At 41.8% G+C, this 25,329-nt stretch overlaps 1 non-coding gene across 1 annotated transcript; it reads right to left on the bottom strand.

Moving 5' to 3' along the window:
* Positions 1–2,585: 2,585 nt before the first annotated feature.
* Trnap-cgg (transfer RNA proline (anticodon CGG)) lies at positions 2,586–2,660 on the bottom strand. Its single transcript has one exon. It is a non-coding gene; the product is annotated as a tRNA-Pro (tRNA).
* Between the last annotated feature and the right edge of the window lie 22,669 nt (positions 2,661–25,329).

The following is a 25,329-nucleotide window of genomic DNA, read 5'->3' as shown; positions in this document are numbered from 1 at the left end:
CTGGGGTCATGGGTCCCAAGACTTACACACTGCTTATACTAACTTACACTAACTTACGCTAAGAACAACACACGCACCGATGCCCCATTGAGGACTCGAACCTCCAGCGGGAGGGGCCGCGCAATCTGTGACATGGCGCCTCACCCCGCGGCCACACCGCGCGGCTGCACATGGAATTCTGATAAAAGTGGCTAGCAGAGAAAATAAAATCATGGCAGTATTTGATGTCTCAGATGACTTCCATCAATGAGGACTTGTAATTCGGTGAAATGTAACGTGTCTTGCAGTACTACATGCTGTAACAATTCCTGTAGGCAATTCCTTATAATAATGTTTGACTGTTGTACATTTGACTATCAGTGAACAGTTCTTTGTTTATTCCCTATAATCGTCACAAAATTGCGAAGTTTCTACTGAATGACAAAAATAAACATTTTTCTTGTACCAGGCACACCGGACAAAGGAAAGATTAATGCAGTCAGGCACTTCGCAGTAACCACTAGTTTTATTTAGACAGAACTCGGATGGTGTCAGAAATGGTCCCAGCCAGTGTTCTGCATATTGCGCTGCATACTTGGCATACTTGATCAGCTTAGTAAAACGTGGCGAAGAAAACTGGTACTACGCAAATGACTAGAGCTTAAGAATACTGTTCCGCTGATAAACCTGAAATGAGAGAGAGGTTCGAGAATTATGTTGTCTGATAATTTCCTGAAAACTACTTTCCACTGTCGAAAAAATTCTTTATCGAGAGGTTGATTCGCACTAGTTGTTCCAGGCGGAATCCACATTACAAAAAATGGTTCAAATGGCTCTGAGCACTATGGACTTAACTTCTGAGGTCATCAGTCCCCTAGAACTTCGAACTACTTAAACTTAACTAACCCAAGGACATCACGCACATCCATGCCCGAGGCAGGATTCGAACCTGCGACCGTAGCGGTCGCGCTGTTCCAGACTTTAACGCCTAGAACCGCTCGGCCACCCTGGCCGGCAATCTACATTACATCTATAGATTTTTCGTCGTCCTCCACAAAAACAAAGGCGTCGTTATGTCCAGACCATGGATCCAACAAAAGCCATGAATTAGTTGCTGCAACTGGCAGGAATACGTTTTTAACGAAATGTTGAAATTTATTCTTTCGCGTTTCTCCAGATTTTGATACGTCGATTACAAGATTTTTGCAACTAAGTAGTCCATTTTTTTATTTTTGGTCCTAATTTACCTTGCGGTTCTTGAAGACAGGAACACAGCTGCGGAAACAGAAAACCACTCATACTTATCACTGGCATTATCGTACATGAATGTGCCATTGCATTCATTGTTTGGGCAACGGACTCTATGTCTTTTTCACCCCCAAATCATAAAGTGCGGTGTGCACGTAGTTCTTTCACGAAACCTGACTAATCAGTGTTATAAACAGCAGTTGCGGGGATAACAGCAAGTTTCGTCTTTACATCAGCTACGAATTTCTCTATAGCATTTTTTATCACTGGCAGCTACTCTACACGTTTACGTGACGTAAACTCGGTAATTTCGCGACTTCCTATTCTGTACGATTTCTTGAACCTGCGCAGCCAGGTCGATGAAGCCTGGAAATTAGCAATGTTAATGTCATATGCAATTCGGAGGGCCCAGTCTCGTAGATCTCCATCGGTAACGGTGCATAGCCTCTCACGAACAGCCCTAAATATTTGGAACAGATTTTCATTCAGATGGTTTCGGGTTTCCGTTTGGGGCATGTTTCTTACTTCATGTAATTCTTTCTTCCATTTGTACAGTTCACCCTCCGATTTTACGAAACGAAAACGCCTTTGCACACTGCGTCACTTCAAGTGCTTTTCCCTCTTTCGTTTAACCAGTATTTCACTGCCTTTTCTACGTCGCTGATAGCTGTTGCAGTACGTGTTTCTTTTAGGCTTGGAAGGTATTCTTCTACAAAACTGGCACAACTGACGTCTTCCTAACCACAATTCACAGAATGGTCACAGTTACTTTCTATTCCTTCAAACGAATCCACAATATATCAGTCGAATGAATGTCATGGAAATCAACTAACAAATGACATATACGTACGTCCTTAGGAGAAGTAGATGATTTCGGCTGGAAGCCACGTTCTTCATATTTTATCATTGCTAAATTTAGAACGTAATTGGAGTCCACATTACTATGAAACTGGAAGAAAAAAAGGTAATATTAGTAGGCATGCCTTACGAAAGCACAATAAATATTAATTCAGCTTAATCTGTATTGTCAATATTTAAAAATACTGCAAAAAGCAACTGATAATTTGTAATAGAGACTACTTGAGTGGCTAATTCGAGAAAATAGTAACTGTGCACTGTAGTGTCAGACAAACTATCAAAGAACGGTAACCTGAAACGTCCTTTACAAATTACAATCGGGTTATGTTGTGTTTCCTGTTTACAAAAGTACCGCCGACCACGGCTCTGTGTGTGTGCACTCACTACGAATTTGGCAATTTTCAGCTATTTTTTAAATACTTACAGTGCCTCCAGAATGAGATTTTCACTCTGCAGCGGAGTGTGCGCTGATATGAAACTTCCTGGCAGATTAAAACTGTGTGCCCGACCGAGACTCGAACTCGGGACCTTTGCCTTCCGTGGGCAAGTGCTCTACCAACTGAGCTACCGAAGCACGCCTCACGCGCGGTACTCACAGCTTTACTTCTGCTGAAAAGAAAGAAAAAAAAATCTCATTCTGGAAACATCCCCCAGGCTGTGGCTAAGCCATGTCTCCGCAATATCCTTTCTTTCAGGAGTGCTAGTTCTGCAAGGTTCGCAGGAGAGCTTCTGTAAAGTTTGGAAGGTAGGAGACGAGGTACTGGCAGAAGTAAAGCTGTGAGTACCGGGCGTGAGTCGTGCTTCGGTAGCTCAGTTGGTAGAGCACTTGCCCGCGAAAGGCAAAGGTCCCGACTTCGAGTCTCGGTCGGGCACACAGTTTTAGTCTGCCAGTAAGTTTCACTTACAGTGCCTCTTAGCAGCTAAAATCTTGATAGTGCATTTCTATCGTAGTCTTCTTCGTGTGTAAGAAATTTCAGAGTAGGTTTCGACATGTCTTATTGGACCATTCCATTGTGAGACTGAGGCCCTCCGGTCAGTGGCGATCATGTAACTACTTGCGGTCGAGAGGGCGTTGCGGCCTGTTGCTTGCGAGTATGTCTTTGGCCTCTTTCCTGATAGGTGCACTTTATCCAGTCCCTACTATCGATTTTCTTGTTACATGCTTGCCGACCGGTGTGCTGGCGACAGCTTACTCCAGCACGAAAAGAATCATGGAAAAATACTAGCTTTTAACGTCCATTAGATGACAAGAGGTAGCATCAGTTTTAATTGCAAAAAAATATGGCAAGACACCAGATTTGGCCTTGTGAAAGTCATTGGCCTGAAGTGAAATATCGAAACTACGGAAAACGTAATTATAGATGGTCATATGACGTTTGAGGGTTGCTGTTCTTTAATTTTAGTCTACTGGCTTAATCAGAGTGTGAAATGGTTCAAATGGCTCTGAGCACTATGGGACTTAACATCTATGGTCATCAGTCCCCTAGAACTTAGAACTACTTAAACCTAACTAACCTAAGGACAGCACACAACACCCAGCCATCACGAGGCAGAGAAAATCCCTGACCCCGCCGGGAATCGAACCCGGGAACCCGGGCGTGGGAAGCGAGAACGCTACCGCACGACCACGAGATGCGGGCAATCACAGTGTGACCTCACTAGGAACATCAATAAAGCAAATAGCGATTACGGCACGTTTGTGATGACAGGAGAGTCTTCTGATCATTTGGTTTCCACATGGTATAGTGTTCGTTGCAGTTACCTGCTTAATTTCGTGTCAGACTAAGGCTCTCAACGCGGGATAAACGGAAGACGTCGTTACAGATTGAATTGGAACTGATTCGACAAATGTACAGAGTAATTGTAAACGCCATGAAGCATTTCAAAAATTCGGCAAGGATAAATAGCTATGAACAACATAACGACTGATACACAATGTGATAGACCAGTTCTGCCCATAACCGATTCAGTATATCGGGAGTGACGGTAAGAACAGCTGCTTCGATGCAGTATCACAAGTTGGTTGGTTGGTTGGTTTGTTGGGGGAAGGAGACCAGACAGCGAGGTCATCGGTCTCATCAGATTAGGGAAGGATGGGGAAGGAAGTCGGCCGTGCCCTTTGAAAGGAACCATCAGTATCACAAGTCTCTGAGTTTCTATGGTAGAGGTGGAACAAAACGCTATCCTTGATGTCACCCCTTTGCTGTATCCAAAGGCTTAAGCTCTCCTGGCGTACAGTCTGGTCAGCCAGGTTGTCTACATAAGATGTATCGACATCGTAAGAACAATAAAATGTTTACTATCTGGATTACAGAAGGAGACACTCGGACGTGGTACCAACATTGCTGCTCTGTTTCCTTATTCCGGCCACATGTACGAAAATAGAGGCCGGTCGGAGTGACCGAGCAGTTCTAGGCGTTACGGTTGCAGGTTCGAATCCTGCCTCGGGCATGGATGTGTGTGATGTCCTTAGGTTAGTTAGGTTTAAGTAATTCTAAGTTCTAGGGGACTGATAACCTCAGATGTTAAGTCCCATAGTGCTTAGAGCCATTTGAACTATTTGTTTTTGAACGAAAATAGAGTAGGAAAAGTAACCTTTTTCTTACCCAACATTTAGGAGATCACACAGCTCCACGCCAGCATTTCTGACTGAGGAGCCAGTTGAATTGTGACTCCTGTGAAGTGAAGTGATTAGAAGCTACCTAGAAGTACTACGAGTGGTTATCCACGACTTGAGTAGTAGTTGTCATAGAGTAACCTTCGAGCTGACTTCCAGATTTCCGCCTAGTTTACGAATATTTACAGACAGTGAACGCAAAGAAGCGTGCAAGCAACAAAAATGTTATGCAACAACTACTGACCTAGTGCTATTGCATAAAATTTTGCAAATGCAGTAGCAAGACGAAGCATCTCTACTTGCGAAATCGTCCAACGAAACGAAATCCTAGCAGGCAGGTAGACACGTGAAACGCGTTCGTAATTATTTCAAAAGACGTACGGAAATATGTGACGCTGCATCTCTGACATTACTACTGTTCTGGTTGAGGACAAATAAAAAGAGAAATTTGAACAGAAAATTAATTACTTCTCCCACGAACTATAATGAAATCAACTCTCAACCATCTGACTGCGAGTTTTAAAATTTCTTCTAACGTCTGCTAACAACTTTTCTTCAATGCTCCTGTACGCAACAGACAACTTACCTCGTCTTGCCGCTGCAACTGCGGAATCAGCAGCATGCTAAAATATTTCAAAAAGCGATAGTGCTATTCATGCAGAGTGCAATGGACAAAATGCAACAATTGCTGCCATACGTGTATACATAGAAATTGAATGATCAGGAGGGGTTTGGTCTACTAACCTTAAATGATTTAAAGAAAAATGCAAGAAACCAATAAAAACTTTTAATTTACTATATTCAGAAAATAGATAATTTAAATGCTGACAAACTTGACACAGACATTTAATTATTTCACAATGTCTGTACTCAATGAACACGTTTCTGGCTACAACAAAGATACGAATATGATTCTGAGTGTATGCATACATAAATATGACAAAATCCTTCCAGTGCGCAAGGAACCAACAACTACGTGCAGCGAGAAAGGTAAATTACCAAAAAAATCCTCAACTAATAGCAAAGTCTCCTCCTGCGGTACTAGCACGATCACGGCAGGCAGTTCAGTGAGTACCTTCGAATGTGGGTCTGGTACTGAAACTTCGTCTTCCTATCTACATCACAGTTTTACGAAATTAGCAATTTATTGAAAGTTTTATTGATTTGGACAATAATAGCGCAGAAAAAAGTACGAATGAGTTCTACAAGTTATGAACAAGTAACCTGTCCCCAGTCAGACAGATAGAACAACTTCTTAGAAATTCTGGAAAACATTATAAGGTAATCGGTCTTTGGGTTCTCCAAGTATTTTTATGGATCCAAATAAACACGAAGAAGTTCAAACAGAACGTCTGTTCTTATCGTAATAATTTATAGGAGTTCTTCATCTCTCCCCGCTCTGGTCTGGAATAACAAATCAGTATTTTTTCACGATTGGATAGGCGTGTAACATCTTTCTACTTGTCTTGAGAACTGTTGAAGAATTGTAGGAACCTCACTATCTTTTCCACCACTCTCGATGATCATATCCTTTCTTCCAGCAGCCAAAGTTTCCAAAGTCCTGGTACGCACTTAAATTTTGTGCAGATGTGGTTAGTGCCTCTGAGCAGTACACAATGGGTTTCACACCATAAGTACTTGCGGGAATCATGTTGATTTCTGTATAGATCTTTCTCACTCTTCAGAAAATTAATCATACGCGAGCACATTACATAGTTCCATAACTTGACAGTCTGCTTCAGGCAGTACTCTTCTTTGCAGTTTGCGAATGCCTTTGTTCTCTGCCTGTCTATTGTAACAAACATAGTTTGCTCAGACGGCGGCCAGGAAGTAGCCAATCGTTTCTTGAAAAAATTGCAAGACATTCATTGATGTTTTGTCGTCGGCCACAGCAGCATTTAAGAATGAATCGAAGAATCCTACTCGTCAGTTCATGCTCGGTAAATGGACAGTGAGCAAGGATTTGGAGAAGCAAAATGGCCGTGTGACATTGTTTGCTGGGAGATCCCGTGGGTTCAGTTCAGTGACCTACTCCTAAGCCGGCCGAAGTGGACGAGCGGTTCTAGGCGCTACAGTCTGGAACCGCGCGACTGCTACGGTCGCAGGTTCGAATCCTACCTCGGGCATGGATGTGTGTGATGTCCTTATGTCAGTTGGGTTTAAGTAGTTCTAAGTTCTAGGGGACTGATGACCACAGCAGTTAAGTTCCATAGTGCTGAGAGCCATTTGAACCATTTTGAACCTACTCGTAAAGCCTTTTCTTGTTTCTTGTACAACGGCTCCTCTCCTCACGGTTTTGGAAGCTGAGGTCTCAACTGGATCTGTTGAATGCAGGTGCCTGTAATGGATTTATATATAGTGTGCTTTCATGTTTGTGTTGGGCGATAATGAGAGAGGGTGAAAAACTCGGTGCAGGCGCGTAGCCTATTCCTCCCCAATAGCAATAAGGGGACAGGAGGGTTTAATGTCTCCATCCGACGTGCGGATCGCACCCATCAATAGTGTCACATGCACTCACTTCATGATGCACAGCGCAGAGGTTTAGACTTTAATCCAAGTCATTGGGACCAAGTCTGGCGATTAGGCGCTTTACGCTACTATCTCCCTGTCCCCTTTCCGGCAAAATGATAGCGGTGGAAATTTCTGCCACACGTGCGTTCTAACCGGCTAGCTTCGAGTGGAACTGTGCTGCACAGTCGTGCGTTAGTGGCCTCGGCTGCGAAACCCCACTGTTGTGCAGACGTGGGAGACGCGCCACATCGACAGGGAAAGTGACGCCCAGCAGCTAATCTATGCTTACGATGATAATTACTACAGTGTCTAAGGTGGATCGCTCTCTTGCCCCAACTTAAGGTCACTTGCTAGTGTATCTGCTTCAAAAATTCGAATTTTTTTCCATCTTAAATCCATATTTAGAGTTTTGTGAACAAAATGGTAGTTAAATGAATCGATTCGGACATCGGGAACATCTTTAAAAAGAAATTTAAATATATGTCGGTATGCGACAACGACCGTGTTTCCGCTGCGGTCGGATGTCAAATGGCGTCATTATTATTTCCGTCGACCTAGAAGCGTGAGAAGCGAAAAGAAACAGGCTTTCACAAAAAAATGTTCAAATGTGTGTGAAATCTTATGGGGCTTAACTGCTAAGGTCATCAGTCCCTAGGCTTACACACTAAACCTAAATTATCCTAAGGACAAACAAACACACCCATGCCCGAGGGTGGACTCGAACCTCCGCCGGGACTAGCCGCACTGTCTATGACTGCAGCGCCCCTGACCGCTCGGCAAGGTTTCACAGTACAATTGAAGGAAAGTAACGGAAAGTGTTTAATTTGTAATTACATACGACGAAAAAGCAGCTTTTCTCTGAGTTCCTTTACTCCGTTTTTCGTAGACCCTTTCTAATCGGTCGAATAGCTTCTTAGTTGGTCTAACGAGGTTGTGTGCACCCCATACCAGTCTTGCACCATTGCAAAATTCGTGACGGTAGCGGGAATCGAACCCGGGTACCCCACATGGCACTCAGCCGCGCTGGGCACTCAGCTACGGAGGCGAAGGTTTTGAAATTTTAACTCTGAACTAAAAAGGTATTAAGTAGTTGCTTCTTCATTTGCGTATACGGGCTTTCCTTCTGTGAATCAGCGTTAATATGCAGTGGTATAGCCGGCCGCTGGTGGCCGAGCGGTTCTGGCGCTACAGTCTGGAACCGCGCGACCGCTACGGTCGCAGGTTCGAATTCTGCCTCGGGCATGGCTGTGTGTGTTGTCCTTAGGTTAGTTAGGTTTAAGTAGTTCTAAGTTCTAGGGGACTTATGACCTCAGCAGTTGAGTCCCATAGTGCTCAGAGCCATTTTTTTTTTTTTTTTTTTTTTTTGCAGTGGTATAATTAAACCGATTGTCCACAGTATGTTATTTTTTTATACTCACTGAACATTACTATGAAGGAAATGAGAGGGTACTCAACGAAAAAATACACCAAGTTTATGCTTTCCTGTATACTAAACACGAAAAGACACCCCGTCACAAAAATACTAAACGCAGTAATTAAATCTTGCCATGGTAGGGGTGAAATCAACAAAGTCTGTGGTCATTTTGTAGTTTCTGATGAATGTAACCCTATTCTTTACAGATCACGCACCGACTAGATATTTGCCGGCCGGTGTGGCCGTGCAGTTCTAGGCGCTTCAGTCTGGAACCGCGTTACCGCTACGGTCGCAGGTTGTAATCCTGCCTCGGGCATGGATGTGTGTGATGTCCTTAGGTTAGTTAGGTTTAAGTAGTTCTAAGTTCTAGGTGACTGATGACCTCAGAAGTTAAGTCGCATAGTGCTCAGAGCCATTTGAACCATTTTACTGGATATTTCCCTTCTCTGGGTATCGCGTCACGTGCAATTCTCTTCCCAACAGTCGTACATGTTGTATCGTCGATCTGAGGCTGGCAATTATAATTTAGAGCAATACAAATCCACGTTTCGTATGCCCTAATATTCTCCTCGCCTCACATATCCAAAAAGCCACATACATATACAGAACACACGACATTGTCCATTCCATCATAAAGAATAACTTACTTGGCAACAATGTTAAACACAGAGCACTGTTCATTATTTCACCACATAAGAACGACTTTCTAATACGTATTGAATTACTTATCAGCAGAAATAACTGAAACGGAGCGTTGTCCCTACTAGTATTTAGCGCGTACCGTTTTGCTAACTGCTTATGACTCGCTGTTTATCTATTGACTCGCCAATACCAGTCTAACATAACTGTCGCGACACTCCGTCTCGTTTTTGTTACCCACAGTGATAGCAGCGCACCAAGCGGCCAGAAAGCGACACTTCTGAATATGATATCGGATGAGTGCGAATACTAACGTTGAAGTTGATTCTTAACATGGTTGTTACAGTAGGAAGTGTACATAGTGCCATAAAAATCGACAGTAACTAAAAAATGACGCCACATTTGTCAGTATTTAATTTCCCAAGGATCCTGGGAGGCACGAAACGATACATTACAGGACAGTTAATTTACGATTCTCTTGCAACATAGAGACATTTACTGAGCAATGCCGTTTTCCTTTAATAATATCTTCAGCTGTATGAAATGTGGTCTACATGTTTCTAGTTTCTTGAGGTTGCAGATATCCCGGACAGCTCTTTTTTGCATCCTAAAGATTTTTACGCTAGTGGCTGAGCTTTCCCAGAAAATTAGCCCAAACTGGACTAATGACATAATATGCCTGAATGACTATTGACCTGTTTGCACTTTGACTCAACACATGGAGACCATGACAAGCCTTTTTTCCAATTCACCTGAAAGTTCCATTTTAAATAGTCTTGTACCTATATCCCTAGGACTTATGTCTCAGTAGCTGATTTCAGTAATGTGTTGTCAAGATATAGCATTGAATCAAATTCTTGTACAAGTGGAGAAAAGTGAAAATTCGTAAAGACAGTATCCTCCTGATTTATTGTTATCTTATTTTTTTTTTGAAACCAGGTACTAACTAGGGACATTGAAGTATGTATTGCTACTTTCATAGACATTTCGTTAGGAGCTGTTTTTAAAGTGCAAATAAGAATCGTTTTTTCACTTTAATAAAGTCATTTAAATCATTAGTGTAAAGGAGGAACAATAGAGACCCTAGGACAGGACCTTGTGGCACACCATACTTCACTGCTGATTTATTGGATAGATGTGTTGGTGTTGTAATGACATTTTCTTTAGTTATATCATGCCTTAAAATCACCTTTTGGTGCCTGTTGTCCAGGTAAGATCTTATCCACTGATTTAGAAGCCCTATGACACCTTTTTGAGCTAATGTTTGAATAAGAAAGTCTGGTCAATTATGTCAAATTCTTTTGAGATGTCTAGGAAAACACAAGTAGCATAGTCGCCCTCATCCAGTACTTAAAAGGAGCTTCTAAATACTCATACGTAGCCGTTAACGTAGACTTCGATTTGCAGAATCTGTGGTGATTTGGTGAGAGTAATGAATCTTTTCTAATGTAGGTCTGAAGCCTGTTGTGGAAAACTGTTGCTAATATTTGGAGAAAGCACTGAGTTGGGATACTAGACGACAATTGAAACTTCCTGGCAGATTAAAACTGTGTGCCCGACCGAGACTCGAACTCGGGAGTTCGAGTCTCGGTCGGGCACACAGTTTTAATCTGCCAGGAAGTTTCATATCAGCGCACATTCCGCTGCAGAGTGAAAATCTCATTCTGGAAACATCCCCCAGGCTGTGGCTAAGCCATGTCTCCGAAGTATCCTTTCTTTCAGGAGTGCTAGTTCTGCAAGGTTCGCAGGAGAGCTTCTGTAAAGTTTGGAAGGTAGGAGACGAGATACTGGCAGAAGTAAAGCTGTGAGTACCGGGCGTGAGTCGTGCTTCGGTAGCTCAGACGGTTGCCGGCACGGTAACTCAGCGTGTTCGGTCAGAGGGTTAGCTACCCTCTGTAATAAAAAAACTGAGTGAACGGATCAACGATGAACTTGAACAGGTGTCATGGGACGTACGCCTCGAACAAATGCAACGAACAAAAAAAAAAAAAAAAAAAATGGTAGAGCACTTGCCCGCCAAAGGCAATGGTCCCGAGTTCGAGTCTCGGTCGGGCACACAGTTTTAATCTGCCAGGAAGTTTCATATCAGCGCACACTCCGCTGAAGAGTGAAAATCTCATTCTAGACGACAATTATTTAAATTTGAAGTGTCCTCTTTTTTTGAATAGAGGAGTAATTTTAGTTGTTTTTGAGCTATCGGGAAAGTTTTCATCTGATAAGTATGTGTTCACTATATATGTTAGTGGTTTTATTACATAATCGGAGGAGTTTTTAAATATGTCATCTGGCACACCATCCAGTCTACCTGAATATTTGTTTCCGAGCCACCTTATTATTCGTTTCATCACTATCTTTGTGACTGCATGAAGGAACATGAACTTAAGAACAGCATTTGAAAAATTTGGTTGACACATAGGTCTGTCTTCATACATATTTTGGATTAAATGATTTGCTATATTAGCAAAATACACATGAATCTTATCAGCTACCTCATATGGATCTGAGAGCCTATCATTTTCAATTTCCAGAGAGATATTCGTTGATGACCGTTACCTACCAGTTTTGCTCTAATATCCCTCCAGGTAGCTTTCATTTTATGTTTTGCCCTTGAAATGTAGTTATAATTATTTCGTCATTTGGCTTCTTTTATAACTTTGCTGAATATTTGATTATATTTTTGCACGTAATTCCTAAATTCTGAAGTAGTGGTATTGTGTTTGATGAAAGAGTGGACAGTATTCTTTCTGCAGGAAGTTATAATACCTTTTGTTATGCAACATTTGTTTTCATCTATCTGAAACTTCTTCTTTTTCTCTGGAGATACAATATGAAAATAATGCAAATACTCATTGTGTAAACTGTAAAATATGCTATTTATTTCAGTTTTACTGAAGACATCCTCCCAGTTTCATCTGACAGTATAAAAATTAAACACTATGATCTTGTCATCACTGAACTCCCTCTGTTCAGTTATTTTAGTTTTTGGTCTCCATTTACTGTCAGTGGTCAGTTCAATAGACGTGATCTGAGTTTCATGGACACTGTAACACATATTTATAACGATGATGTTATAATTAAGGTCGCATTGTCTTATAAAAAGTGTGGTGAACAGCAGTTTTACTTTCGGCCGTAATCCTAGTTGGAGAATTGACTGCTTGTATAAAACCAAAACTATTGATTATATTTAACATCTTGTTCCTATGATTTGAATCTTGTACAAAGTCTACATTGAAATTGCCACAGATAATCACTCTTTTCTATCACAGTTTATATTACTTATCAACCTTTTGAAATTTTTAATGAAAATTTTCGATTCTCCATATCTACAGTGTGTTACAACTATGGTATTAACATCTGTCAGATCAAATATGCATAGCTCAAAGTATTTGTACCTTGCCAAGTTTTGATGCTTTTCTACAGCTGTAAATTTTAAATAATCTTTTACAAAAATAGCTGTACCACCACATTTACTTTTATTGATTGGCGACTCCATAGTGTCCTGTGCACTACGACCAGATAATGGGTATATTTGAAAGGAGGGAAAGCATTGGTAGTATATTTTTGTTTATTATCGCAAAATCGATTTTCGGTCACTTAGTGACCATCTTCAGTGCTGTAATATATAACTTAAATTAGTAAGCACTGGTGTCAATAAGCTTACGGCAATCACATGAGTCTATGTGATCGCCGTAAACTTATTGACACCAGTGCTTACTAATTTAAGTTATATATTACAGCACTGAAGATGGTCACTAAGTGACCGAAAATCGATTTTGCGATAATAAACAAAAATATACTACCAATACTGTCTCTCCTTTCAAATATACATTTACTTTTGTTTCTACAATAACAACTGACAAATTTGTATCCAGGAATCACAGTTAACATAATCCAGTCTTTGTCTAACCAGTGCTCGGTTACACATGTAATATCAGCATTTAGTTCAAGATTCACGAATTCGTACTATATTAACTTATCTTCCAGAGATTGAGCAGTGCGGTGAAGTGTTTTAACACATTAGAATACTTACTTCCAGATGTAATATTATCATTAATTCTACTTTTTTCTGATGGAACACTTACACTAAAATAGTCTTCTAACATTTATTTTGATTACCAAAGTCACCAGAAGATTTGGTAGGAGATAATACAGTATTTTTGTCACTTTTCCTGCATTTGACACATAACGATTGCACGTTATTATTAAGACTACTTTATGTGTCATTAATGTTTTTCGAAGGACATTCAAATGGAGGCCACATGAGGAATGAAACCTTCGACAAACACCACTGATAACCAGAACATTAACTTTTGAAAACTGTTTGCATAAGTTCGAGAGCTGTTCATTTTCAGTTCCAGTCTCTCTGTTCATACATGACAAGGCGTTAAGTCGTAACAGTGCGGAATGTTTACGTACATAACATACGTCTGTCCCAGGCAGCGCAAGCGCTCAGTAGTTCCTTGCGGACTACCGATGTTTCATTCCGGTACACGTCGTTTGAGCTGGCAAACAGTACAATGAAATCCCTCGACAACTTATCGATTTTCTCCGACTGAACATCCTTTCTTATTTGAGATTGGGATGCACCAGTCTCGACGAAACTTGTTTCCTTCATAGTTTCTGTCGCTTCATTTACATGAGAAACGACCTCACGCCCGTAACTGTCGGCAAGGCGATTACAGTCCTAATCATGTTGGCAGATATTTTGAGGTGCAGGAACGGCACCAGGCGAAATTTGAATGTCTCCACGCTGAGGATTGCAAGTAGTAGTGTTTCCGAGATATGTCTGGAACGCACGGCATTTTCATTGGTTAAGTACGATCTACTCAGCACTGTCGTCACTAAGCACTTCAGGTCTGTTTGTTAGTGGAATACTCGCGGGACTATTTAATATATCAGTAACGTATTATTGTTCCATGTTTTTATAAAGCTCTCGGTTACTTTCAATGAGGAGTCTACCTTTGCACATATAAAGTGAAATTTAGTCTTATATTTTGCTCATGCAATACCACTTTTAGCGATTTTTCCGCATTTCTCACAGACGCTGTCACATTTGTTTTCACAGGTCGAAGTAGGTAGATCAAAATCTAATACCAGCTCACTGTTTCCTTTATTTCCATTTTTACTGTTTTGTTGTTTGTCGCATTTATGATTTAAAACATGTAACTCTTCTAAAAGCATGGCAATAATTTCGACTTTATAGTCTCTTTTTTAATATTTTGCCAATACCATAGTCATTACATCTTTCACAACACCATAGTTTTGTCTTGGATTTACGTTTGCACACGTGATATGATACACAGTATTACAATTAATGCCCATCGCGCTCTTTACAGCACGCATCTCGCGATAGCAAAGTTCTGATATCGGCATTCGCAATTTATACAACATTGTACTTGCTCCATGTGTGACTTCATTTATCCGATTTTGCGTCTGCCCATTTCTTCCCTCAGAAATGTTTTTGACATTAAAACTCACCATACACATATCAACACGCCATACACATATCATCACGAAGTATTTGCTATATGTGCGATGTCATTTACGCGATTTTGTGTCTGCCCATTTCTTCTCATAGAAACGTTTTCGAGGACAAAACACGCCATACACATCATGATTTACATAAAATATTTTACACTTTATGCGCTCTTTATCACTTCTGTTGCATTTATTCCGAAAACTAACATACTCACACTTTACATGCAGCGTCAAAAGCAATAAAATTGTTTCCAATCGAGAAGCAAGCAAACACAATTGTTGCTAAATCTGAGCCACAGACGATAAGACTCTTCAAAACATTCGCTTTTGAAGCAAAAGTAATTATGTTTACAAAATTAATCGTGTATTAGCAACGTCGAGTGAAATGTAAGAATGAGCGAATCATTAGACCCGATGAAAAAATTTAAGTATCAAAGAAAGCGCCTATGACAATTACAACAGACGACACCACAAAGATATTCTTCTCGCGCATTAAATACGTGTTTACATTCTCTTGCTTTCAGTGGAAGAAGCTGTAAATATACACATATTCGAAATTATTTCTTTATAAACGAGTTTTAGCTTATGTCAATAAATCAGTGTGATTCGGCTGTTTTTAAATGTATTTCGCAATAATTCATGAATCTAGGTAATTTACTAACGCATGGAACGCAAAAATATAACAATTATTTCGTGAATTAAGTAGAATTTAATTAAAAACAAACATTATTGTTATGACGCTTTCTCACCGATGCCAATAGAGCAAGAGCACACGTTTACTTTGGGAAAGCAAGAGGAAGGAATTCGGCTGTGTCATTATCAAAAAACTACCCCAGCATTTACAGTAAACGATTTAGGGAAACAACGGAAAACAAAAACCGAATGACATGACGGGGATGCGAACCGCCGTCCTCTTCCATTCGTGTCCAGTGCCTTACGCCAGCGCAGTCTCGCTCAGTGGCTACGAAGTTCTCTCTGCGACGCAATGTAGTTGAGTATATATGTAGATCTCGATGGAGATGGAGATGTAGCGTTAGATGCCCTGAAACTCCACGCTGCTTTGGCAAGCGAGTACGACCGTTGTGCAGTAACCATTTTCATTTGAATTTCCAACGACACACCGTAATTTAATTTGTCCTTGGCATTCTGAATCATCTGTTATCGTACCTCTGACGTTTTAATAGAGCACCGAAATATCCCGCATAAAATGTGTAGAAATGAGGTCAGGGCGTGCAACCTACCTGTCCTTTCTACCTCGTATACTGTTTCAAATACCCTCTCTCGCCATACACCGATCACTCGCCTTATTAATATGTCTAGTATCGGGCTACCGTTCACTTTTCTTCATATATTTTGATTTATTTATTAGGGTAGCCGGACTCACTTTAAATGCAAAATTCCATGAATAAGGAGATATCAGTCTTAAAAACCTATCGAATCCTTAGTATTATTTCATTCTTGAATACTCATAGTTTGTTCGGCGAATAAGTGAAATGCAGGGAAGAAATAAATTACACAGGATCAGCCACAACAAAATGCATCCAAACCCTTAAAATAACAAAACGGTTGACCAGCTATTTAAAAGAAAAAACGCAAATATACACTGCCTCACAAAAAAAGTGAAGCACCGACAACACATGATCGGATGTTAACGTAACTTTATTCACGTACACACCATCTACATCTACATGATTCTCTGGAATTCACAGATAAGTGTCTGGCAGAGTGTTCATCGAACCACTTCAAGCTATTTCTCTCTTGCTCCACTATAGTGTGTGGAGCGCGCGGGAAAAACGAGCTCTTAAATCTTGATTTCTATCATTTTATTACGATGATCATTCCTTCCTATGTAGGTAGGCGCAACAACATATTTTCACATTCTGGGGACAAAGTTTGTGACCAAAATTTCGTGGTGCCGCAACGAAAATGGCTTTTGCTTTAATGATTGCCACCCCAATTCGCGTATCGTATCCTTGGCACTCTCTCCCCTATTTCGCAATGATGCAAAACGATCTGCTCTTCTTTGAACTTTTTCGATGTCCTTCGTCTATCCTATCTGATGCGGATCCCACACCGCGGAGCAGTATTCCAGAAGAGGACGTACAAGCGGAGCGTAGGCAGTCTCTTTAGTTGACCTGTTTGCATTTTCTCAGTTTTCTGCCAATAAATCGTAGTCTTTAGTTTGCTTTAGCCACAACATTATCTATGTGTTCGTTTCAAATTAAGTTATTCGGAACCGTAATCCCTAAGTATTTAGCTGAATTTACAGCCTTTAGACCCGTGTGATTTACCGTATAACTCAAATTTAGCGTATTCCTTTTGGTACTCATATGGATGACTTCACACCTTTGATTATTTAGAGTCAATTGCCATTTTCGCACCATACGGATATCTTGTCTAAATCGTTTTGCATTTTGTTTTGTTCATCTGATGATTTTATAAGACAGTATATGACAGCATCATCTGCAAACAATACAAGCGTTCTACTCAGACTGTCTCCAAAATCGTTTATGCACATCAGGAACAACAGAGGGCCTATAACACTTCCTTGGCGAACGCCAGATATTAATTCTGTTTTACTCGATGACTTTCAGTCAGTTACTACGAACTGTGATCTTTCTGACAGGAAGTCACGAACCCACCTGTACAACCGAGACGATGGTGCACATTCACGCAGTTTGATTAGAAGTTGCTTGTAAGGCATTATGTCAAAAGCCTTCTTGGAATCTAAAAATATGGAATAAATTTGACATTCTCTGCCAACAGAGAATAGATACTACTTGTTTTTCACAAGAACGATATTTTTTGAATCCGCGCTGGCTGTTTGTCAATAAACGTGACTGGTGTACAATCAGGACCAGAGGCCTTGCCTTTATTAAGTAATTTAAGTTGCTTTGCTACGCCGAGGATATCTACTTCCAACTTACGTTGGCAATTGTTCTTGGTTGGAATTCTGCAATGTTTAATTTGTCTTTTTTGGTGAAGGAAGTTAGGAAAACCATATTTAGCAATTCTGCTTCAGTTAGACTGTCATCAGTAACATCACCATTGTCATCGCGCAGTGAAGGTATTGGTTGTGTGGCCGAGCGGTTCTAGGCGCTACATTATGGAACCGCGCGACCGCTACGGTCGCGGGTTTGAATCCTGCCTCGGGCATGGATGTGTGTGATGTCCTTAAGTTAGTTAGGTTTAAGTAGTTCTAAGTTATAGGAGGCAGATGACCTCAGAAGTTAAGTCCAATAGTGCTCAGAGCCATTTGAACCACATTGGTCGTGTCTTTCCGCTGGTGTACTTTACATACGATGAAAATCTCTTTTCATTTTCTATTAGACTTCAAAAAAAAGTTTCGTCGTGGAAAGTATTAAACACATCTCGCACTGAAGTTCGCACTGCATTACGGGATTCTGTAAAACTTCGCCAACTTACTCGTGTTGCAATTGTTCTTGGTTCAAATTCTGGAATATTTAATTTGTCTTCTTTGGTGAAGGAAGTTAGGAAAACCGTATTTAGTAATTCTGCTTCAGTGAGACTGTCATCAGTAACATCACCATTGTCATCGCGCAGTGAAGGTATTGGTTGTGTGGCCGAGCGGTTCTAGGCGCTACAGTATGGAACCGCGCGACCGCTACGGTCGCGGGTTCGAATCCTGCCTCGGGCATAGATGTGTGTGATGTCCTTAAGTTAGTTAGGTTTAAGTAGTTCTAAGTTATAACGGACAGATGACCTCAGAAGTTAAGTCCCATAGTGGTCAGAGCCATTTGAACCATATTGGTTGTGTCTTTCCGCTGCTGTACTTTACATACGATGAAAATCTCTTTTGATTTTCTATTAGACCTCATAACAAAGTTTCGTCGTGGAAAGTATTAAATCCATCTCGTACTGAAGTTCGCACTACATTTCGGGCTTTGCGTTTGAGAGTTTTACGTTCTTTTAAATTTGGCATGCTTTTTCCGTTGATTATGCAATAGTGTTCTGAACTGTTTCGTCTTTAATGGGGTATAATTACCATCTCTTATTAATTTATTTGGTATTTCTTTGAATTTAAATCAGGTCTTGTCTACGCTTACATATTCAGACTGGAAGGTGTGGAGACTGTCTCTTAGGAAAGCCGAAAGCAAATTTTTATCCGCTTTTTTAAATAGATCTATTTTGCATTAATTTTGGGTGGGTTTGGCTGGTACGGTATTCAGTCTTGCTACAAGAACCTTGTGGTCACTAAGCCCTGTAGCCGTCGTGATGCTCCTTATTTGGTCAGGATTATTTGTTGCTGAGAGGTCAAGTATGTTTTCGCAACCATTTACACTTCGAGTTGTCTCCTGAACTAATCGTCCAAAATACTCGGTGGGTATTAATGTGATTGCAGTTCTCTGCGACAAGTAAAGCGGCCACCTGAGCGCTTAAGTGTAGTTCGTGTTTAATGTTGTTATAACGCCTATTAGGGTATATATGGGGCGTAAACAGTGTTGGATGATAAGTGATCAGTGTGTAAGACACGAAAATGATGCGTACTTATGGGAGACGCCGTTACCAGTATCTGTCAAATTTTGAAATGGACCTCATTGTGGGTCTCGATTTTGCCAGTTCTTCTAACAGTGAAATATCCAGGTTTGTGGGGCATTCGGATGTGATAGGGGCCCAGTTTTGGACTGCATGGGAACGTGAGGGTAGGCATACTAGTCTGGGTTCCAGTCGACTGCGTATGACAACAACAAGGGAGGATCGCCGCATAGAGCACCAAGAATATCGTAACTTCTTCACATCGCCGCCTCTCATTCGAGAACCAGTAATTGACTCCGTGTGACATTTTGTGTCATTATGCACCGTAGGCCGGACTAGGCAATAACTGTCTCGTATGCGTGCTGCCGTTAACACCACAACACAAACGACTGCATTTGGAGTGGTGACGTGATCGCGAAGCGTAGTCTGCCGATGAATGGTGTCGCATTGTGTTCAGCGATGAATCGCGGTTCTGAACTATCCTGGATGATCATCGTTGGCGACTATGGGTGTGACTTTGGGAAAAGCGCTTTTCTTCCAATTTTTTGGAGAGTCACAGTGGTGTTACTTCTGGCGTCATAGTGTGGGGGCCGTTGAACATGATTTCAAGTCACTTCTGGTAATGACTAAGTGAATTCTGGCTGTATAACCGTGCATCACGGACATCCTACGTTCTCATGTCTTAGCTCCCGAGCGACAATATCGTGCTGCCATTATTCAACAGGCCAACGCTCGTCCATACACGGCACGTGTCTCTATGAACGTTCTGCGTGATGCTGAGTTACTCCTGTGGCTAACAGGATCCCCACATCTGTCCTCGGTAGAACCAGCAGTGACGTCACCTCCAGCACAGCACCTTTATCCAGTACATCAAGGAGCAGTTACAACAGTTGTGGGCTAGGTTGCCACAGAAGAGTACATAACAGTTTGATATGACACTCTTCCCAACCGAATCAGTCCATGAATCCAGGCCAGACGAGGTGTTCAAAATGGTTCATATGGCTCTGAGCAATATGGGACTTAACTTCTGAGGTCATCAGTCCCCTAGAACTTAGAACTACTTAAACCTAACTAACCTAAGGACATCACACACATCCATGCCGGAGGCGGGATTCGAACCTGCGACCGTAGCGGTCGTGCGGTTCCAGATGTAGCGCCTAGAACCGCTCGGCCACCCCGGCCGGCAGACGAGGTGTAACATCATACTGAACCCGTGATGTTTCATTTGGTTTTCTCCTCCCTTTGTAGGTGATTCACTTTAATTGTCAGGCAGTGTAGAAATAGAACCAAATATTCACGTTTACTGTGCCAAAATCGAACGGACTCCAAGTCCGGTCAGTAAAGTTTTAGTAACCCGGTTTTCGCTAGGCATAGAACTCTCCGCCTTAGTCTTGAACCAAGCACACTCATACAATTCAGAGGCCATGGTTTAGTACTTTATCGTTTCGTATGTCGGATAGCTGTTTGCAGTCTAAGTATGCAGAAGTCCATACATGCATCCTCGCCGCCTCCATTTGTATCGCCACCAACTGCCATTCTATGTCAAGGACAGCCCAGCAGTGCGTGCCTCTCGCTCGCGTTTCCAAACATGTCCCCCCCCCCTCACAAACTCCCTGTAACTGTTCTCGTTTCCGACCGGTAGCCTCACTATTGTTAACAGCTGCGTTCTCATGCCGTTTCTTGTTGAGTAAGCAATTCCTATTCTCCAATAGCTGTTCTGCTTGTGCAGGCCTCTTTCATGAAGCAAAGAAGTGCACTGGTTAGACAATGGACTCGCATTCGGGGGGACAGCGGTTTAACTACCATCAAGATGTAGATTTTCCGTAGTTTTCGTAAACCGCTGAAGGCAAATACCAGGATACTTCTTTTGAAGAGAACACCGTCGATTTCCTTCCCCTTGCTCAGATTCAGCTCCGTGATTTATTCCTTCCTTTTTACAATAAAATGGGGTATCATATGAATCAATAGAACGAAAAGCCAGTCCATGTGGCAAATATTTTATTTTTCATTCGATGACTAGTTTAGAGCCGAGAACCATTTTCAAATCAACATAAAAATGTCGAAAATGGCATTTCCGAAGATGTCAAAAAATGTGTAATGTACATTTTCAGTGCATACAGATAACTCTAGCATGCTGCAAGTTCGTACCATATGAATGTCTTTATAATAACTGTTAGCTCCCGAACTGAGGTCTGTCACATGTGACAGAAACTGTAGAGCTCGGGAAAGATGAAATGTTAATTTTTAACTGCCGTGCGTTTGCAACGAAGTTCCAGAAATCAGATCTCCGGAAGGTTTTCCGGAAAGGTAGCGGAGTATTCATGTTTGGTAGAGCTTATAAAATAGTCAGAAACAACCCACATAAAAGACTAACTGAAAGCATTTAGTCCTATCTAGCAAATGCGAAAGGACTGTAATTACGGCTCAAAGGCACAATAAAACACATATAGGTAAATACTAACCAAATAATGAAATAAAAGACGGTAAAGCCTGATAGTGATTTAATCCTGTCAATCGGAGAATGTTGTAAAAAAGGGGTTGCTGCACTTAAGCTATAAATACACTATATAAGACAAAAAAATTAATAGATGTGATGTATACGTACAGAAAAACAAATTATTACAGTTTCAGAAAAAGTGGGTGATTTATTCAAGACAAAAAGCTTCACAAATCGAGCAAGTCGATAACATTTTGGTCCACATCTGACTCTTATGCAAGCAGTTATTCGACTTGGCATTAATTGATAGATATTTTGTACGTACTCTTGAGGGATATCGTGCCAAATTTGTCCATTTGGCTCATTAGATCGTCAAAAGCCCGATATTGTTGGAGGGTCCTGCCCGTAATGCTCCAAACGTTCCCAATAGGGTAGAGATCCGGCGACCTTGCTGACCGAGGCATGGTTTGCCAAGCACGATGACAAGCAATAGTAACTGTCGCCATTTGGGGGCAGACATTAGCCTCCTGAAAGCAACAAAAGAGAGCGTAGAATATCTTCAACGTATCGCCATGCTGTAAGGTTGCTGCGGATGACAACCATAAAATGAAATGGCACCCCAGACCATCATTGGTTGTTGAGCCGTATCATGGCCGACAGTCAGGTAGGTACGCCACCCTGTCTGGGGTGTCTACAGATACGTCATGACTGGTCATCTGGGCTCAGTTTGAAGCAAAACTCATAAATGGAGACAGTTATACTCCAGTCAATGAAATTCCAGACCGAATGCGCGCGACACCAGTGTAGACAGGCTTGTAGGTGTACAGAGGTCAGTGGTAGTCGGGCAAGGGGCGCCTGGTAGGTGAGCAAGTTTCAATGCGGATGCACTACTAAGGCCCAAGTCCTATGGAAATCAGCAATCTGCGAGTAGGGCATTAACGGAGGAGAGTCGTTGTGGTGAAGTTGGAAATTTGGATGTGGCGGAAAGCGTGTTAGCATAGCCGCGACTGTTAAAGCAACTTTTCTAGAGAAGTGGAGCATCCGCGCTCAAGTCCTGGTGGGGAATAAACTTTCAACTCTCGCCGTTGCATTGCTACAATGCCCTGTGCAGTTGGAAGCAATTATTTCCTTCATATCTATTTCCCATCCCGTTTCCTTTCCATTCCTTTCACCCCAATTATTCATGTATATGTCCTAGCTGCTTTATCGTGTTTGATGCCTGCTTTGTTGGATATGTCCAACAGAATGGAACCACTAATGTTCATAACTCTATGGACGCGGCGACTTTTTGATGAACTAGGTTCAGTGCCGATGCACAATGAACGTTTGAACTCCTACGGAAAATAGAAATCTGCGAGTAGGCTATTAACTGGCGGCGGTCGTTGCGTTGCAGCGAGCAGGAAGTTGGGAATTTGAGGCTGACGGTAAGCGCGGCTGAACGGCCGAGTCGGTTAAGGGAGCTATGGTTCAAATGGCTCTGAGCACTATGGGACTCAACTGCTGAGGTCATTAGTCCCCTAGAACTTAGAACTAGTTAAACCTAACTAACCTAAGGACATCACAAACATCCATGCCAGAGGCAGGATTCGAACCTGCGACCGTAGCGGTCTTGCGATTCCAGACTGCAGCGCCTTTAACCGCACGGCCACTTCGGCCGGCGTTAAGGGAGCATCCGGGTAGAGATCCAGCACAAATTTTCAACTCTCTCCATGGCATTGCCGCAATGTCCTGTCCTCCTGAAAGTTATTTCGTTCCTATCTGTTTCCCATCGCATTTCCTTTCCATTCTTTTCACCCCAATTATTCAGGAGGTGGAACTGCGCTGCAGCCTAAGGTATTCGTCCATCGGCCGCCAAAGTTTAAAATTTTGCATTTTTCGTCGATACCAGTATGAATAACTAACGCTTGAAGATACTGCAACACCAAGGATTCACTGGTACACACAAATATATGGATTCCAGGTATTGGAAAACAGCTAAGACTACGAAATTCCTATTAGAGTTTATGATGTTGAATTAACCTTTTTCTAACTTATATTTATCGAGATTTTCTAGTGTAGCCAATAGCTTTACGAGACTAAAAACAATCGTAGGTAAATCCTGTTTAGAGAAAGGATTAAAGAAATAATGGGTACTACTGCAGATCAGTATTGCTAATTTCCATCTGTTGTAAGATCCTAGAACATATTCTGAACTTCACAGTGTTCCATTCCTGCAGGAGAGAAATATGGTTACATTTATTCACACACGATGTCTTTAAAATAGCAGATGCAGATGAACAGGTAGATTTCGGCTTCCTAGGTTTCAGAAAGACGTTCAACAGTGAATATCATTGTAGACTAATAAAAATACGATCTTACGGAGTACCTTCGCGGATATATGGACGGCTCGAATATTTTTTAACAAACAGAGAACAAAACGTTTAAATGGACGACTAATGCTCTAAAGAAACTACAGTAACTTTGAGGCTGCCCCAAGGAAGCTCCATGGCAACACTGATGTTATTAACATATCGATACATAAGCGATTTATCGGATTGGATCAGCAGTGTAGTAGGTTACTCGCCGATGATGGTGTTTTATACAAAATAGTTCGTAATAGCCGGCCGCTGTGGCAGAGCGGTTCTAGGCACTTCAGTCCGGAACCACGCTGCTGCTACGGTCAAAGGTTCGAATCCTGCCTTGGGCATGGATGTGTGTGATGTCCTTAGGTTAGTTAGATTTAAGTAGTTATAAGTCTAGAGGACTGATGACCTCAAATGTTAAGTCCCATAGTGCTTAGAGCCAATTGAACCATTTTAGTTCGTAATAACAACTTTGAGAAAATTTCCACTTGATGTAATGAATGGTAGCTGTGTTTCAGTCAACGGTTCAATCCCACGTCCAGCCATCCTGATTCAGGTTTTCCGTGATTTCCGTAAATCGCTCCAGGCAAATGCCGGGATGGTTCCTCTGATAGGGCACGCCCGACTTCCTTCCCCATCCTTCCCTAATCCGATGAGACCGATGACTCGTTGTTTGGTCTCTTCCCCCATACAACCCAACCCAATCTGTTTGAGTACGTATAAATGCAATGTAACACCCATAACCAGGAAAAAGAATGCAGATTAATAGATTATTGGTAAACTTCAGGAGTCCGCTCCAGCGTTTAGATATGTAAAGGAAATACTCAGTTGCAAAGTGAAATAGGACGAGCACGTAAGTTGTGCAGTTGGTCAGGCGTATGGGTGACTTAGCTTTTTCGGAAGTGTTCTGGGAAAGTGCAGCACATCTGTAATGGAAAGCACACACAAGACGTTGGTGCGACCTTTTTTAGCTTACTGTTCCATCGTTAGGAGTTGTTATTACTAAGTAGGTATGGCAGCAGACGACCAACGAATTCGGAGTTGCACTGCTAGGATCGCAGTATGTCGGTATACCCCGTTAAAACAGTGTCCACCCCCGGTAGCTGAGTGGTCAGCGCGACAAGATGTCAATCCTATGGGCCCGGGTTCGATTCCCGACTGGGTCGGAGGTTTTCTCCGCCCAGGGACTGGGTGTTGTGTTGTTCTAATCATCATCATTTCATACCCATCGACGCACAAGTGGCCGAAGTGGCGTCAAATCGATAGACTTGCACCCGGTGAGCGGTCTACCCGACGGGAGGCCCTAGTC

The sequence above is a fragment of the Schistocerca nitens genome, chromosome 3, assembly GCF_023898315.1.
Source record: "Schistocerca nitens isolate TAMUIC-IGC-003100 chromosome 3, iqSchNite1.1, whole genome shotgun sequence".
Taxonomy (NCBI): domain Eukaryota; kingdom Metazoa; phylum Arthropoda; class Insecta; order Orthoptera; family Acrididae; genus Schistocerca; species Schistocerca nitens.
This window is presented reverse-complemented; position numbering and strand designations above follow the sequence as displayed.